We start from the raw sequence: 20,139 nt of genomic DNA on the forward strand, positions 1-20,139 counted from the left end.
TCAGCAGAATGACTGCCTAAAGACTTCCTGGACCCTCTAGACACAGCTGTGCCCACCAGAGGGCCAAGAACAAGCTTTACCTACCAGCGGGTGGGCACCAGCCTGGCCCTCCAGGAAGCCTACACTAGCCTCTAGACTAGCCTCTCCCACCAGGGAGCAGACACCAGATGCAAGAAAACTACAATTGTGCAGCCTTCAGACCCAGACTGCGCATTGCAGGCCAGACTGTACCTTGGGACCAGCTGGGTCCCAGCCCTGCCCACTAGCAGGCAAACACAAGTTTCATGACATGCTGGACCCCATACCCTACTGCATCAGGATCTGCCACTGCTCTTTCCCCCCACCTCCGCCCCCCCCACCCACAGAAATCTGAAACCAGCTCTGGGTCCCTGGGTCCTGAATCCAGACTCCAGGACCTGGCTCTGCCTGCCAGGAGTCCAGCACCAACCCCAGGACCTGGCTTCACCCACCAGTGTGGAGGCAAGAGCCCTGGAGTCTTTGGACCCTAACTCTGCCCACTGGTGAGCCAGCACTAGCCTTGGAATCCTCTGGGGTTCTGCAGTCAGCCACCTTGTGGCCAGGACACACTAACCAGCAGCCAGGGCCAGACAACCAACACACAAGCATTCACACAAGGCAGGGCTAGACAACCAACTGGGCTAGGGGCCAATCAATTCTACCAGACCACCAACATAGTCAGCCAGCCACAACAGAAGGGCCTGTGCAGCCCTCTTAGGGGGAACCCCTACAGCACATAGCTTGCGTGATGAGAAGGGAGTGCACTGCTGGGACACATAGGACATCTCCTGTGGAAGGCCACTTTTCCAAGGTTGAGAAATGTAACTAACCTACCACAAACATAAAAATACAAATAGCAACTTAGACAAAATGAGACAGCAGGGGAACATGTTTCAGATGAAGGAACAAGATAAAACCCCAGAAAAGGAACTAAGGGAAGTGGAGATAGACATCTACCTGAGAAAGAGTTCAGAGTAATAATGGTAAAGATTATGAAAGAACTCAGGAGAAGAATGGATGTGCAGAGCAAAAAGTAGAGGGTTTTAACAGAGTTAGAAAATATACAGAACAACCAAACAGAGATGGAGAATACAATAACTGAAATGAAAAATACACTAGAAGGAATCAATGGTGACTAAATGATACAGAAGAACAGATCAGTAATCTGGAAGACAGACTAGTGGAAATCACTGCCGCTGAACAAAGAAGAAAAAAGAATGAAAAGAAATGAGGACAGTTTAAGAGACCTCTGGGACAACATTGAGTGCACTAATACTTGCATTACAGGGGTCTCAGGAGGAGAAGAGAGAGAGAGAAAGGAGCTGAGAACATATTTGAAAACATAATAGCTGAAAACTTCCCTAACATGGGAAAGGAAACAGTCACCCAAGTCCAGGAAGTGCAGAGAATCCCATACAGGATGAACCCAAAGAGGAACACACCAAGACACATTGTAATTAAAATGACAAAAATTAAAGATAAAAGAAAGAATATTAAAAGCAGCAAGGGAAAAGCAACAAATAACATCAAGGGAGCTCCCATAATACCATCAGTTAATTTTTCAGTAGAAACTCTGTAGGCCAGAAGGGAGTGGTACAATGTATTTAAAATGATGAACGGGAAAAACCTACAACCAAGAATACTCTACCAGCAAGGCTCTTGTTCAGATTTGTTGGAGAGATCAAAAGCTTAACAGGCGATCAAAAGCTAAAAGAGGGACTTCCTGGTGGCGCAGTGGCTGGGAATCTGCCTGCCAATGCAGGGGACACGGGTTTGATCCCTGGTCCAGAAAGATCCCACATGCCGCGGGGCAACTATGCCTGTGTGTCACAACTACTGAGCCTGTGCTCTAGAGCCTGCAAGCCACAACTACTGAAGCCCGTGTGCCTAGAGCCTGTGCTCTGCAACAAGAGAAGCAACCGCCGTGAGAGGCCCATGCACTGCAGTGAAGAGTAGCACCATGGCTAGAGAAAGCCCATGCACAGCAACAAAGACCCAACGCAGCCAAAAAAATAAAAATTAAATTAAATCTTTAAAAGAGTTCAGCACCACTAAACCAGCTTTACAACAAACGTTAAAGGAACTTCTCTAGGTGAAAAAGAAAAGGCCACAGCTAGAAACAAGAAAATTACAAATGAAAAACTCACCGGTAAAGGCAAACATACAGTAAAGGTAGGAAATAATCCACACACAAAGCTAGTAGGGAGGTTAAAAGACGAAAGTAATAAAATCATCTATTTATATCCACAATAAGCAGTTAAGGGATACACAAAACTAAATATAAAATATGATATCAGAAACAGTAATCATGAGGGGAGGAGAGTACATATGCAGGGTTTTAAAATGCATTTGAAATTAAGAGATCAGCAATTAAAACAATCATTTTTATATATAGGCTACTATACAAAAACCCCATGGTAACCACAAACCAAAAATCTATAATAGATATACACACAAAAAAGAAAAAGAGGACTTCCCTGGTGGCTCAGTGGTTAAGGATCCACCTGCCAATGCAGGGGATACGGGTTCAATCCCTGGTCTTGGAAGATCCGGCATGCCATGGAGCAACTAAGCCCGTGCACCACAACTACTGAACCTGTACTCTCTCCCAAGATTGGACCAGGAAGAAATAGAAAATATGAACAGACCAACCACAGCATTGAAATTGAAACTGTAATTTAAAAAACTTCCAACAGGGCTTCCCTGGTGGTGCAGTGGTTGAGAGTCCGCCTGCCGACACAGGGGACTCGGGTTCGTGCCCCGGTCCGGGAAGATCCCACATGCCGCGGAGCGGCTGGGCCCGTGAGCCATGGCCGCTGAGCCTGCGCGTCCGGAGCCTGTGCTCCACAACAGGATAGGCCACAGCAGTGAGAGGCCCGCGTATCGCAAAAAAACAAACAAAACAAAACAAAAAAACCTTCCAACAAACAAAAGTCTATGACCAGATGGTTTCAAGGGAAAATCCTATAAAATTTAGAGAAGAGTTAACATCTATCCTTTTGAAACTATTCCAAAAAATTTCAGAGGAAGGAACACTCCCTAGCTCATTCTACAAGGCCACCATCACCCTGATACCAGAACCAAAGATACCACACAAAAAAAGAAAATTACAGGTCAATATCATGATGAACATAAATGGAAAAATCCTCAGCAAAATGTTAGCAAACCCAATGCAACAATACATTAAAAGGATCATACACCACGATCAAGTGGGACTTATCCGAGGGATGCAAGGATTTCTCAATATCCACAAGTCAATCAGTGTGATACACCACATTGACAAATTGAAGAATAAAAACCACATGATCATCTCAGTAGAGGCAGAAAAATCTTTTGACAAAATTCAACATCTATTTATGATAAAAACTATCCAGAAAGTAGGGGTAGAGGTAACATACCTCAACATAATAAAGGCCACATATGACAAACCCAAAGCTATCATACTCAATGTTGAAAAGCTGAAAGCATTTCCTCTAAGATCAGGAACAAGGTAAAGATGCCCAGTCTCGCCACTTTTATTCAACATAGTTTTGGAAGCTTTAGCCACAGCAATCAGAAGAAAAAAGGAATCCAAATTGCAAAGGAAGAAGTAAAACTGTCACTGTTTGCAGATGACATGATACTATACATAGAAAATCCTAAAGATGCCACCAGAAATCTACTAGAGCTCATCAATAAATTAGGTAAAGTTGCAGGATACAAAATTAATATACAGAAATCTGCTGCATTTCTATACACTAACAACAAACTATCAGAAAGAGAAATAAAGGAAACAATCCCATTTATCATTACATCAAAAAGAATAAAATACTTAGGAATAAACCTAGCTAAGGAGGTAAAATACCTGTACTAGGAAAACTATGACACTGATGAAAAAAATTGAAGGAATAGGTGGAAAGATATACCATGTTGTTGAATTGGAAGAATTAATATTGTTAAAATGACCATACTACCCAAGGCAATCTACAGAGTCAATGTAATTCCTATCAAAACACCAATGGCATTTTTCACAGAACTAGAGCAAATAATCTTAAAATTTGGAAACACAAAACACATGGAAACACAAAAGACCTCAAATAGCCAAAACAATCTTGAGAAAGAAGAACAGAGCTAGAAGAATCATGCTGCCTGGCTTTAGACTCTACTATAAAGTTATAGTCATCAAAACAGTATGGCACAAAAAACAGACAGAAAGATGAATGGTATAGAATAGAGAGCCCAGATATAAACCCATACACTTATGGCCAATTAATCTGTGACAAAGCAGGCAAGAATAACAATGGAGAAAGACAGTCTCTTCAATAAATGGTGCTGGGAAAACTGGACAGCTACATGTAAAAGAATGTATTCTCTAGCACCATATATAAAAATAGACTCAGAATGGATTAAAGACCTAAATGTAAGAGCAGAAACCACGAAACTCCTAGAGGAAAACATAGGCAGAACACTATTTGACATAAATCGTAGCAATATTTTTTTGATCTGCTTCCTAAAACAAAGGAGATAAAAGCAAAAGTAAACAAATGGGACCTAATTAGACTTCAAAGCTTTTGCACAGCAAAGGAAATCATTAAAAAGACGAAAAGACAACTAGGGACTGGGAGAAAAATATTTGCAAATGATATGACCGATAAGGGGTTAATATCCAACAATTCAAACAACTCAACATCAAAGAAACAAACAACCCGATTAAAAAATGGGCAGAAATTTTGAATAGGCATTTTTTCAAAGAGGAAATGCAGGTGGCCAACAGGCATATGAGAAGATGTTAAACATTGATAACTGTCAGGGGAAGGCAAATGAAAACCACAATGAGATATCACCTCACACCAGTTAGAATGGCTCTCATCAAGAAGAACACAAATAACAAATGTTGGCAAGAATGTGGAGAAAAGGGAACCCTCCTACACTGTTGGTGGGAATGTAAACTGGTGCAGCCACTGTGGAAAACAGTATGGAGGTTTCTCAAAAAACTAAAAGTAGAACTATGATGTGATCCAGCAATTCCACTCCTGGGTATATACCCCAAAAAAGTTGAAACACTAATTCAAAAAGATGTATGAACCCCAATGTTCATAGCAGCATTATTTACAACTGCCAAGACATGGAAACAACCTAAGTGTCCATCAACAGATGAATGGATAAAGAAGCTGTGGTATGTATATCCAATGGAATACTACTCAGCCATAAAAAGGAACAAAATTTTGCCACTTGCAGCAACATGGATGGACTAGGAGGGCATTACGCTAAGTAAAATAAGTCAGAGAAAGACAAATACTGTATGATATCACTTACATGTGGAGTCTAAAAAATACAACAAACTAGTGAATATAACAAAAAAGAAGCAGATTCACAGATACAGGGAATAGCCAAAAGAAACTAGTGGTTGCCAGTAGGGAGAGGGAAGGGGGGAGGAGCAATAAAGGGGGTATGAGATTAAGAGGTACAAACTATTTGGTATAAAATAAGCTACAAGGATCTATTGTACAATATGGGGAATATAGCAATATTTTATAATAACTATAAATGGAATATAACTTTAAAAATTGTGAATGACTATATTGTACACCTGTAACATATAATATTACTGTACATCAACTATACTTCAGTTAAGGAAAAGAAATTTTAAAAATTTTATTGCAGTAAAATTGGTATGTAACATCACATACATTTCAGGTGTACATTATGATTTGACATCTTGTGTTTAATACAAAGTGATCATCACCAAAAGTCTAGTTACCATCCGTCACTATACACTTGATCGCTTTCACCCTATGTCTGGCTTATTTCACTCAACTTTATGTCTGTTAAATTCACCTACATTCTTGCATATAGCAAGAGTTTATTCTTTTAAATTGTTATGTATTATTCTACTGTGTGAGTACAGTACAATTTCTATTTATCCATTGTACTGTCAGTAGACACTTGGGTTATTTCCAGTTTTTTGCTATTACGAATAAAGTTGCTATGAACATTCTTTTAAAAAAACAGTTTTACTGAGATATAATTCACATATCTTATACTTTACCCATTTAAAGTGTACAATTGTTTTTAGCATGTTCATACAGTTGTGCATATAGCACCACAATCAATTTAGAACATTTTCATTATCCCAAAAAAGAAACCTTGACCTCTCAGCCTTTACCCCCAGTCATTCCATTCTCCTAGCCCTAGGAAACCACTAATCTAATTTCTGTCTCTATAGCTTTGCCTATTTCAAACATTTCATCTAAATGAAATCACACAATATGTGGTCCTTTGTGATTAGTTTCTTTCATGTTTTCAAGATTCATCTGTGTTGTAGCGTATATCAATTGTTCATTTCTTTTAATTGCCAAAAAAATATTCGACTGTATCGATATACTACATTTTATTTATCCATTCATCAGTTGATGGACATTGGGTTGTTTTTATCTTTTGGCCATTGTGAATAACACTGCTATGAACATTTGTGTACAAGTTTTGTATGAACAGTGGACATAAGTTTTCATTTCTCTTGGGCATATACCTAGGAGTGGAATTAACTGAATCATATGGTAACTCTACATTTAACTGTTTGAAGAATTGCCAGACTGTTTTCCGAAGAAAATGAACCATTTTACATGTCCACCAGCAGTGTATGAGGGTTCTAATTTCTCCACATCTTCACCAACCCTTGTTATTATTTGCCTTTTTGATTCTAGCCAACCTGGTGGGTGTGAAAGGGTATCTCATTCTGGTTTTAACTGACATTTCCCTGATGGCTAAAAACGTTGAGCATTTTTTCATGTACTGGTTGGTCATTTATATATCTTCTTTGGAGAAACGTGTATTCAGATCCTTTGCCTATTTTAAAAACATGAGTTGTCTTTTTATTGTTGAGTTGTAATAGTTCCTTTAATATTCTACATATAGGTCCCTTATCAGACATACGGTTTGTCAAAAATTTTCCAGAACCACTGTTTATCTTGGTGGTTTTTCATTTTTATGGATGTAGAGCTGCCAGTTGCTTTTCTAGGATTTGGAGCATTGGTGTCATGTTAAGAAAGGCCTTTCTCATCTAGAGGTATACAAATATTCTATATTTTTCCTGGTATTCCTCTCTGTGTGTTTTTAAACATGTTTTCTTTAATGTAACCGAAATTGATTTTCATGCATGGAGTGAAGTGGAGATTTAATTTTATTTTTCTTTAATATGGTGCTAAAATAAAGTACATTTAGACAAGGGAAAGACTATACAAGCCTGTGACTCTTCATCCACTTTGACAGGGGCCATGTTCTTCTCCACTCTGTTATTACTTATAAGATTATTTGGAAGGGTTTTTTCTCTCCTGATTAAGGTGGTAATACTTGTTCATTGTGGGAAATTTGGAACCATAGTCATATCTAAAACCTAAAGTTAAAAGGGGGTATTATATTTGCCTTTACTTTAGCCTAGTCTCAGGCCTGGCTCCACTCCTGTGTGTTACACACACACACACACACACACACATACACACACACACACATACTGTGGTAAATTTTCTTGACCACAACTTCACCTCTTCTTCCTTGCTCTCAGGTGAGTTGGTAACCACAGGGGATCCTTTTGACCTCAGCTTCAACTCCTGAGAATGTGAATCATCTTAGTTTAAAGAATCACGGAGTTAAACGAGCCCTGGATGAATGGTTTTCCCTCATCCTTTCACCTTGCACAGGATTGCACCAACAACATTCCAGAAAAACCATCCCAGAGAATTCTACCATCTCCTTCCAGAACCCTCACCGTGTTAATTCTGCAGACAGAAATTTCTTGTATTTAGCCCAAATCCTTCTGATGAAATTCAAGCCCATCTCTCCTTGTCCCCTTCTCAGATCTAACAGGCAGCAGCTGCTTACCATGTCTCACAGGATAATCTTGTTCACACGTCCAGACATTAGATGTACTCATGGGGACAGTGGCAGTGCCTCCCTTGATCTGCAGGACAGCAGTGGTGTCCCTGGATTGACAAGGAGATTTTTCTTCTTAAACTCTTCTCTTTCTGTTGAAAGAAAGCTGTTTAGTTCAGCATTTACGAAAGCAGATGCTGAGGCAGACTACCTAGTTTTTATTTTGGGTGATCTTGTAACCCAGCAAAACCCTACGGGGCCTTCCTTCCCAGGGCAGACCCCTTCCCCATATCCTCTGCTTTAGCTCGTCTCTGAAGTACCTAGATAATACATCTGCTGCACATTTCCTGAGTTGTTTTACAGATGTGAAAACCTCCACCGAATGGAAGATGTTAACTACTTGATGACCATGAGCACATTGCCCCAGGCCTACTGGAGCGTAAGGATGGAAAATGTTAACCCTTGTAACACCACCCTGTTACCTCACCATCAACCAATCAGAGAATTGTACAGGAGCTGATCACATACCCTGAGGACCCCCAACACCCCCGTCCTTCACCTGGCCTTTAAAAATGCTTTGCTGAAACCCCTCGGGGATCTGGGGGTTTTAGAGCATGAGCCACCGGTTCTCCTTGCATTGGCTCCTTTACAATAAACGCTGCACATTTCCTTCACTACAATCCAGTGTTAGTATATTGGCTTTCTGTGTGCAGGCGAGCGGACCCAAGTTTGGTTTGGTAACAACCTCAGGCAGGTCAACTACTCTTTCTGGGCTTTGTTTTTTCCTCAGCAAAATTAAAACAGTATTATTTCATTAATAGCCACTGTCCAACATGTTTTAGGTGCCAAATATAAAGAAAAAAATGTAGGGTTCTTATGTGAGTGACACTTTAGCCTTTTGGATTGTTTCTATAATTTTTGCATTTCTTTTTTATTTTTAATTGAGGTAAAATACACATAATAACATAATTTACCATTTAGCCATTCAACATAAATTTACCATCTTTACCATTTTTAAGTGTACAGTTCAGTAAGTATATTCACATTGTTGTGAAAATTTTTCATCTTGCAAAACTGAAAATCTATCCTATTAAATAATAACTCCTCATTTCCCTCTCCCCCCAGGTCCTGGCAACCACCATTCTACTTTCAGTTTCTATAAATTTGACAAATTTAGATATCTCATACAAGTGGAATCATTATAGCATTTGTCTTTTGTGACTGGTTTATTTCACTTAACATAATGTCCTCAATGTTCATCCATGTTGTAGCATGTGCCAGAATTTCCTTCCTTTTTAAGGATGAATAATATTCCACTGTGTGTATATACCACATTTTTTAAAATCCATTTATCCATTGACAGACACCTGGGTTGTTTCCACCTTTTGACTTTTTGGATTATTTTTGCTATATTAAATATTTTTGTGACTTGAAGACAACATATATTTTGAAGAAGTAAATAGACAAGGGATTATGGGCCACTTCAGGTATTTGTGTATTTATTCTAAGCAGCTATACGGTCTTAGAAGAAAGTCTTTCCTAGTACATTGTGTCAGATTCTGTAACCCTCTGATCACTTGCATTAGCCTCCTTGTATGCCCCCCAGTTCTTCTGTGCCTACTATCTATCTCAATATGAATTACTTGGCTAGTTTACTTGAGAACAGAGTAGGGGGTTATGGGGTAGCATCAAATATAGCCACTTATCAGAGATACAATTTCTTTCTAGTTGAGATTTTATGGAACATTACATGTTTGCAAAGTATTGTGTGATCAATTTAATCACGCATTTTTTTTTTTGCGGTACGCGGGCCTCTCACTGTTGGGGCCCCTCCCGTTGCGGAGCACAGGCTCCGGACACGCAGGCTCAGCAGCCATGGCTCACGGGCCCAGCCGCTCCGCGGCATATGGGATCTTCCCGGACCGGAGCACGAACCCGTGTCCCCTGCATCGGCAGGCGGACTCTCAACCACTGCGCCACCAGGAAAGCCCCCAGGTAAGCATTTTAATAGTCCTCGGGGATTTATGTTTTAATCAGGGAAATATCCAGATCTAATAGGAGATAAGGAAAGAGGGTTATTCCTGGCCTGGGGGCAGTGAGAGGGGAAGAGAGAAAAGGGGTGGGAGAGGCTTTTCACTTCTTTTAGTGAAACTGACATGCTACAAAGCAAAATTTTCTCTAAGACTACAAAAAATGAAAAAGCAGCATTTGGACATGTGACTTTGAGTTTCTAATCTACTCCTCAGCAACGTCTAAAGTTCGGTAAACCATACCTTACTGCTTTAAAGCACTTCTAGTGGTCATGCTTCATCATTGCCAAGAGGAGCACATAAAGATCAGACGCATCAAAAGAATGGGAGCCAAGGCCAGGCATCCCTGGTCAAATAGCCAAGAAAACTAGCTCCAAATTACCAGGGGGGAATTCAACCCCAGAAGGTAACAAATGCAGCTGGCCTTAGCAGTTAGCTACAGACCTCGTCAATATCTTGATTGTCAGTAACCTAGATTTTAAAGGCACCCGTCCCCAAGCAATAACTAAACAGAATTCACAGTAGCTCTCAGTGTCTCACTGCACCCAAGTGAAGCGTGATATTTTGCAACTCAGCCACCTTGTCATCTCTGGCCATTTCATCTTTTCTCTGGCACATTTTCCCTTCTTGTTCCTAACTGATTATTTGCTGTAGCAGGTGCCCTATGCTCATGTGTTAGATCTTGCCATCCAAGCTTCTCCTCTAGCTGTGATTTGAGCACCTCGTCCAGGACTTTGCTTTCCTGTTCATTTGGCTTCTCTTCTTTGTGTAGCCTGATCCTTACTACGACGTGTTCTTCAATCTCTCACTCATTCCAATTTAAGTACAGTGTTACAAGCCTTCAGAGTGGACCCGCACAAGAGTATAAATAGACTCGGTGCCTCCATTGGCTCTTTCCATAACAGCTAAAGAGTCAGGAACCCAAACTTCAGATCGTGGCTACTAAAGAGCAGGTGTTTTCAAACTGTAGCCCATGTCAAATCACCTGAAGGGCATGTTGAAACAAAGTATTGCAGGCATGACTCCCAGAGTTTCTGATTACGTAGGCCTGAGTCGGGCTTAGAATTTGCATTTCTAACAAATTCCCAGGTGATGCCATTGCTGCTGGTCTAGGGACTACACTTTGAGAATTAAAGCTCAATGGTAATACTATTAATGTCAGAACCACATCTCATAATTATTGGCCATGTATTATATCTAACAAGACACTATTCTCAGTGCTTTACTCCTTATGTTTTTAAAGCAGCTTTTGTTTTTCCTATTTTCAAATGAGGAAACTGAGTCCCAGAGAAATTATCTTTCCCCAAGTCACACTGAGAGTAAGTGTTGGTGCTGGTATGAACCTTGATAGCTTCAGAGCCCATGCATTTAAATTAACCCCTATAACATCAAGTAACATATTTAACGGCTTGAAATGAGTATACTGGCATACATTTTACAATTACTTATGGATGCACATATAAAAGCTCAGAGATGCTTAAGAAAAACAATCCTTGTTGTTAACATTGAGCCAGTTGTTGCATTTCTCCCCAGTTCTATTCATTTTTACTTACTGTCCCCATTGTGGACCAGAATGATGAAGAATGAGTAATATCAACAATTTTTAGCTGAAAAGTATAAAGAAGACTTACCTCTCAAAATGAAGAGTATTCTTGCATATCATTTCTCTTCTAGCTCCCTTCCTTTTGAATCCCTGCATCAATCTCCAGCCATTGTATTTTTTCACTCACTTTGATCACCTGTGAAGATGTGGCTTATTACTGTTCTTCTCCCAAAGAAGGGCCCTTTGTCTCTCTCTCTCTGCTCCACCGATGCTTTAATCTGGGCTTTCCCAAGAGCTGAAACTGAAAAACATGATTGATTTGAGGTTGCTGCTAGAATGACTGTAAATTGTGACAAATGCGCTCCTCTTGGGTCTCCACACCCGTGACCACCATAATTTAGAGCAAAAGAAAGGTCTTGAACCAATACGACTGTATTTCATCAAGTCCAAGATGCCCCAATTGTAGGAAGAACCATTACATTATGTATCACTAAGAACGAAAAAGAATGCTGCCAATTAAACTATGACACAGTGTCTCCGCTGAAGTCCTTATGCAGTAATTGGTTACACTAATCTCTCATGTCTTTGGCAATTCTTTCATCTCTTCTGAAGGTTTTGGCAAGGTCTCCAGATTCATGCAGGTGCCCTTCCTGGAGTGTGATATGGCAGGCAGTACTTCTCAAACTTGACTGGGCACATGAATCACCTGGGGCTCTTGTTAAAATGTAGAACCTGATTCAGTAGGTCTGCGATGGGGCTAACGTTCTACATTTCTAATAAGCTTCCAGAGGCTGCTGACACTGCTGGTTGCACACCACTTCTTGAGTAGCAAGGTGACAGGCAATCTTTTACATATATCTCCTTAACAAAATGTAAATTCCTCTTCATCTACTCTTGGCAGCAACATGGATGGACCTAGAGATTATCATACTAAGTGAAGTAAGTCAGACAAAGACAAATATCATATCTCTTTTATGTGGAATCTAAAGAAATGATACAAATGAACTTATTTACAAAACAGAAATAGACTCACAGACACAGAAATAGTTCTCTCACAGAGAACACACTTACGGTTACCAAAGGGGAAGGGGGGAGAGATAGTAAGGCGCTTGTTGCTTTGCAAAAAAATTAGTTGCAATAATTCCTTCAACAACTTATATTTGCTTTACAAATATCAAACTTAAGTACCACACCTTTGCTACTAGGGCTTTCTTTGTATACGATGACTTCTTGTTTCAATATTGAATCATACTGTAAACATTTTGAAGACATTTTAAAGGGCAATAAAGCTTAATACATCCAATAGGACAAAGCACACAACTCAGCAGAAGAGATCATATGGACAGCCATCACCAAGTACACGGATGCACAGGCAATGACAACCCTGTCGCAGCTGCCTCCTGGGTGACAGTGAACACAGGACACCAAGTTGAATGATTCATCTGGATTTCTCTGCAATATTAAAATATGAAAAAAGAGTATACGAAAAGCGTAATTATGGTATATTAAAAGAACGAGAGCAATAGGAGGGCCAGTAAAGACATTGGAAGTTAAACTATATCAAGTGCTTTTCACTTATTGGTTTGTTCATGATCTATTTATTGAGGATTTTACTGTAGGTAAGGCCCTGTGCTCTGAGGAAATAGCAGTGAACAAGCAGAGCCACAGTTCTTGTCCTCATGTAGCTTACAATTCATCAGGGAGACCGACACTGAAGAAACACAGTCAATGCTTATTATTTGTGGATTCTGTACTTGCAGGGAGGAACTGAAATGAGTACTTTTTTCCAGTTCCATTAAGGGTTTGTGTTCTGCTTTCCAACCACCAGGTGGAGACCACACAAAACTAATTAAAGTGTTCCCTAAGTCCGCTTTATACTGAATTTGCACAATTCCTTAAGCTCAATCAGGGGCACGGAGAATTCTTTTTCTCTTGTGAGTGAACCACTGACCTTCTAGGGCACAAAACCATAGATCAAAGACCACATGCAAATTCAAAACAAACACAATTTTCACAAGAGAACCTACTGCGTTCAGATCAATGACTTTAAAAATTAATATTGGGAAACCTGTATATTTTATTTTATTTTATTCTGGCTGCACCGCTCAGCATGCGGAATCTTAGTTCCCTGACCAGGGATTGAACCTATGTCCCCTGCAGCAGAAGCGTGGAGTCTTAACCACTGGACTGCCAGGGAAGTTCCAAAACCTGTATATGTTAAATAAGTTTAACAAAAGTAAATATATTTTCGTGTTACCTTATGGCCAGTTAGAGGGTGAGTGAGACGAACTAGAAAAAAACAGCAGCCAAAAAAAGAAAAAAAAAAAAAAAAAAAGAGGAAGAAAGAAAAAGCAGACACGGAGAGGCCTACACAGAGTGAAACACCAGTGGTTGAAAGTTGGGCTGGAGTGTGGGAGAGAAACAAAGAGGGAGCCTAGTCTGATTGTCTGTCCTGAGGCAAGCGCCCGTTTTGCTACTCCTTCTCCCTGTGCCCCGAGGCTAGCAATCCCACAGAGCTCTTTCCAAGGCTGATTAGCCTCCAAGCATCCCCCTTTCTTTTTTTTTTTTTTTTACGTTTTTTTTTTTTTTTTATTTTTTTTTTATTTTTTTAACATCTTTATTAGGGTATAATTACTTTACAATGGTGTGTTAGTTTCTGCCCCATAACAAAGTGAATCAGCTATACATATACATATGTTCCCACATCTCTTCCCTCCTGCGTCTCCCCCCCCCCACCCTCCCCATCCCACCCTTCCAGGCTGTCACAGAGCACCGAGCCAATATCCCTGTGCCATGCGGCTGCTTCCCACCTAGAGTCTGTCATACACAGTGAAGTGGGTCAGAAGGAAAAGGACAAATACAGTATGCTGACACATATATATGGAATTTAATAATAAAAAAAAAAAAAAAAAAAATGGCATCCCCCTTTCTGAACTAGGAACTGGGTCTGCTTTTATTTGCAAAATTCCAAGGTTAATATTAAAACGAAGATTTCTTTTTCCATCCAACTTGAAAATTTTTTCCACCCCACGTAAAGCAATCACTTGTGTTTTTTTGTTTGTTTTTGCGATACGCGGGGCTCTCACTGTTGTGGCCTCTCCCGTCGCGGAGCACAGGCTCCGGACGCACAGGCTCAGCGGCCATGGCTCACGGGCCCAGCCGCTCTGCGGCATGCAGGATCTTCCTGGACCGGGGCACGAACCCGTGTCCCCTGCATCGGCAGGCTGACTCTCAACCACTGCACCACCAGGGAAGCCCCTCACTTGTGTTTTTAAAGTTTCTTTTTTGTAATTTTACAAGTGCTGTCTTTGGGGGCGAGATATTTACTATTCAGAAGCAGTCAGCTAGCCTTATGTCTTTTTTTTAAGTTAGGGGTTTCTCATTCTATAGTATTTGGAAGTTATAATCATTCTAGTGGCCATATAATTGTTCTGAACCTTGTTGCCAATCAAACCTCTGTCTATGTGTGCGTGAGAGCCATAGTGGGTCACAGGCCTGCTGCCTAATTGAGCCTTGTGATGATGTTCTGTGGTAGGAACAGAGACAAAATTGCCCTCTGGGGAACAGCAGACCCTGTTTCCTGCCTCTTTGGGGATCCAAAAATTTCAGTCACTACAGCTCACCACAAAGAGGGGGAAATAGCCCTGTGTCTGTTGCTCACTTCTCCTTATTTACCAGGAACTGGACGCAATGAAATTAGCAGCAGAACTTCTCCCTGAGGGTCTTGTTGTGCAGACTGTCTGGCATAGCTGTCATTGTAACTAGAAAGTCATGGGGATATTGGAACCAGTTTCCTTGTTCAAGAAAAGCCCGTCTCATAGGTACTGTGAATCACCACCGTTTTGAGGCTTCTGTGAAATTACATCATTGGAAAGTTGGTTACCTTTTGACAAAAATGTGACAGTATTCATATTTCTTCTTTTTTTTTGGGGGGGGGTGCCACACCATGTGGCTTGCGGGATCTTAGTTCCCCAACCAAGGACTGAACCCAGGCTACGTCAGTGAAAGCGCTGAGTCCTAACCACTGGACCACCACGGAACTCCCCATATTTCTTCCTATACCACTTGGGGATTAAAAAAAGTGGATCACAAAAAAAAAAAAAAAAGTGGATCACAAAAGAAAGCTAATGTTGTCCTGCTATTTCACAAGTATCTACCTACTTTTTAAGAACTTTAATCCGCCTGCCAATGCAGGGGACACAGGTTCGAGCTCTGATGTGGGAAGATCCCACATGCCGTGGAGCAACTAAGCCCGTGCGCCACAACTACTGAGCCTGTGAGTCACAACTACTGAAGCCCGCATGCCTAGAGCCCGTGCTCCGCAACAAGAGAAGCCACCGCAATGAGAAGCCTGTGCACCGCAAAAAGAGTAGCCCCCGCTCCCCGCAACTAGAGAAAGCCTGTGTGCAGCAACGAAGACCCAAAGCAGCCAAAATAAAACAAACAAACAAGCAAAAACCCCAAAATTGCCTCACTGGAGCCAGCCGTGTGACCTTGGGCTGTTCATTCCACCTCTCGGGGTGCCTTGAAGGTGGAGCATGCCCTCCTGAAGCCTGGGTTAAGATGATCCATTAGGGAGCTGGAAGAAATGTTAGAAGCTTTATTTACATTTTTCCATCTGAAATGTAAAAAAAAAATATGAAGTTTTACTAATATTTGATATATGGATCAAGAGAGCACAAGTATATAATTTATAAATGTACAAAAGTGGGGAGTGCATGCTCAAAAATGTTTCACTCAGTGGCATATGAACAAAGAAGTGTGGAGATTACTGACCTTCACCTTTCCAAGATGGGGCTACATTCAGTGTTTTTTTAAATTGCTGGTTGCAACCTGTCATTGGATTGTACAATCCATTTAGGGAATTTCAAAAAAGTAAAATAAAATAAAGTATAAAATATCAGAGTGCATTGCTTGTAGTAAGAATTAAGTATTGTTCCGTGAAACTCTTCAGATGAACACGTGTGAGTCCTGGATTCAGATGTAAAATGTATGTCCTACTGTGTGGCTTGTGCTTAAAAGAAAATTGAAAGCAACTGGACTAGAACACTAACGTTTCATCCTCGGACCAGCAGCAGTATCATATGAGAACTTATTAGCAAGGCAATTTCTTCAATCCCACCCCAGATTTACTGTAGCAGAAAGTCAGGGTGGAGCCCGGCAATCGGGGTTTAAAGAGTGTTCTAGGTGATTCTGCTGAACCCTAGAGTTTAGAGCCACTGGCCTAGAACATCTCTACGACTCATCTGGTTACAAAACTTTAAGACTCTGTTGGAGTTATTCATTTAACTAAGGCAATGTTTTCCAAAATTACCTGGTCATAATACTCACTTGGTGATTTCAGAGTAAGCAGGTCTGGGGTGGCGCCTTGGAATCTTATTTTTAACAAACATCTCTGGTGACTCTTGTGATCAGACAAGTTTGGGAGCTACTTTACCAAGAGATATGGAGAAGGAGTCTGGAGGAGCTTCCCTGGTGGTGCAGTGGTTGGGAATCCACCTGCCAATGCAGGGGACACGGGTTCGAGCCCTGGTCCAGGAAGATCCCACGTGCTACAGAGAAACTAAGCCCGTGAGCCACAACTACTGAGCCTGCAAGCCACAACTACTGAGCCCACATGCCACAACTACTGAAGCCCGCGCGCCTAGAGCCCACGCTCCACAAGAGAAGCCACCACAATGAGAAGCACGTGCACCATAACGAAGAGTAGCCCCCGCTCGCCGCAACTAGAGAAAGCCCGCAGCAACGAAGACCCAGTGCAGCCAAAAATAAATAAATAAATAATAAAATAAATTAAAAAAAAAAAAAAAGAGTCTGGAGAAGGTAACTATTTTCCTGAGCAGAAACAGTGTTACAGAGAAACCAAGTCTAAGGCAAGGGAAATCAGCCCTTCAAACCGGAACCCAAAAGGCTAAAATTATTTAAACATTCATAAACGGAATGACCTTCCTTTCATTTTGCCTCAGCTGAGATTGTGAGTCTCTTCTGAAAACCTAGCTCTGGAGTCCTGCATGGCCCTTCCACACTAGCACATAGTAGGTGCTCAAGAAGCGCTAATTGAATGAGCCTTGCATGCCTACAATAATTAGCCCTGGGGTGGGCGTGAAGGGCAGTTCCTGGATTCAGGGAGTTTGGGGCAGATGTTGGAGGAGATGTTCTCAAATTCCTTTACAGCTGGACCAGGCCAATTTCAAACACCTTGGTGGGGTAGAGACCCCACTTTCAAAAATTAACTACTGAATTAAAAAAAAAAAAAAAGAAAAGAAAATGGTCAGAAGAACCTAGGGGCAAGACAGGAATAAAGATGCAGACCTACTAGAGAATGGAGTTGAGGATATGGGGACGGGGAAGGGTAAGCTGGGACAAAGTGAGAGAGTGGCATGGACATATATACACTACCAAACGTAAAATAGATAGCTAGTGCGAAGCAGCGCATAGCACAGGGAGATCAGCTCGGTGCTTTGCAACCACCTAGAGGTGTGGGATAGAGAGGGTGGGAGGGAGGGAGACGCAAGAGGGAAGAGATATGGGGATATATGTATATGTATAGCTGATTCACTTTGTTATAAAGCAGAAACTGACACACCATTGTAAAGCAATTATACTCTAATAAAGATGTTAAAAAATATTAACTATCAAAGTCGACTTAGTTTTGCTACTGCTAAAACTACATTCCCAGTTGATTGTAATTATAAATAAAATCTTTATAAGTTAGAAAAATAATGTCTGCATATTATAAATATATTCAATAAAAATGTGTATAAAAATCTGAAAATCCTCTGACACCCACCTCCCATTCTCAGCCCTAAATGCCCCCGTCATCATTGCTAACAATTTGGAGAATATTTTCTGACTTTTTGATATACATACATGTAACCTTTAAACAACAAAATTATTACTGATGTTATTCTGTAATTTTTCAGTAGATAATAGATCATGGCTATTTTTCTGTGTCATCATGTATCTAGCCAATTCTTTAGAACACAAGCAGGTTTTAAATGTTTAATCTTTATGAAACGTATTTGACCTCAGAACACTTAAAATTAGAATGTATTTTGACTGGGGGCTTCCCTGGTGGTCCAGTGGTAAAGAATCCGCCCCCCAATGCAGGGGACCCGGGTTCGATCCCTGGTCAGGGAACTAAGATCCTACATGCCACAGGGCAACTAAGTCCGTGTGCCACAACTACTGAGACCGCATGCCTCAACTAGAGAGCCCATGTGCCACAAACTACAGAGCCCATGCACTCTGGAGCCCCGTGTGCCACAACTACAGAGCCCACACGCCCTGGAGCCCACATGCCACAACGAGAGAGAAAACCCGCACGCCACAACTAGAGAGCGCTGCAACAAAAGATCCCGTGTACCTCAGCTAAGACCTGATGCAGCCAAAAAATTAAAAAATTAAAAAAAAGAATGTATTTTGACTGAATATCCACAAGTACTCAAGGCAGACAATGTGTGCTTGGATTAAAGTAGACAGCAAAACAATGTCTCTCGAACAGCTTATACTGCAAGAAATGATATAAATTTAATTTATGGCATTGAAAAATCTTTATAACAGGAAGAATAATGAGTGAAAAAATTAAATCATCATATTTTACAAAGAGAAAATTATGTTGAGATTAAGTAAAATGTTTTCATTTTATATTTTGTTATAAAATGTGACATAAAAGCAAACTCAAAATAAAAATAGCATTTGGGGTTATTTTATCACATAGTTTAATAGCTGCAATACTCTTGTGGAGGTAAACATCTTATATGTAGTAAATTATCAGATCTGTTGCTATATGTTGACTCATAGCACAATATTTTTAAAAATCCCATTTTTAATATAAGAACACTGTAACAAAAGAAAGAAGTACACAAACCATACAAACATTTTATGGTCTTCATGTATTCTTGACTTAGATCCTCTAAAAATACTTAATTATATCCTGTTTGATAGCTCTCTGCTGATTTTTCTGGAAACTGACGGGTACGATCATTCATTTTTATGTTGACTTGTTCAATAATTCTGCTCTTTTAATTTGCACAAAGCTTTTGAACTACAGGACTGTTTTTCTTTGGAAACTTTTTTCTTTTAGGCTTCAGTCTATGAGGAGCAAGTTTGTATATTATATGTTTAATAAACATCAAATAATAGCCTCAAATGTATGTGTCAGTTATGAGATAAGACACTTGGCATGAAGAGCAGTCATCATCCAAAAGAGGATGTGTGGTGAGGTGGTCAGAGGAGTGAGTTTCCCAGGCATAGACTTACACACTAGATATTTTTCTCCTGCAATTTCCTCGCATTCTGAGGTAGGAAGCAACCTTAAAATTTGATGAAGCTTTATGGTTTAAGACCCAATTGTTATATTTAGCAAGGGAGTAAATAAATGCTAAAAATATGCTATAGATTTAACTTCGGGGTCATTTTTTTCTAATATCAGAATAAAACTCCTGAATCTGAATTCTTCAGCCCAAGACTCAGGCCTAAGAGAGGATATTTCTCTAGTGAGACATCTGCCATTAATTCAATTAATATTGAGGGTGAGGAGGAAAGGAAACACCCTTCCATCACTTTCATCGAGGCTTTATAACTTTCTTTTATAGTCTACAAAGCATTGTGTATAGATTATTTCATTTAACCCTTAGAAACACACTGTGAAACAGTGTATTACTGCCATTTTACAGATTAAGAAACTGAGGCTCAGAG

Source organism: Tursiops truncatus, chromosome 4 (genome assembly GCF_011762595.2).
Source record: "Tursiops truncatus isolate mTurTru1 chromosome 4, mTurTru1.mat.Y, whole genome shotgun sequence".
NCBI lineage: Eukaryota > Metazoa > Chordata > Mammalia > Artiodactyla > Delphinidae > Tursiops > Tursiops truncatus.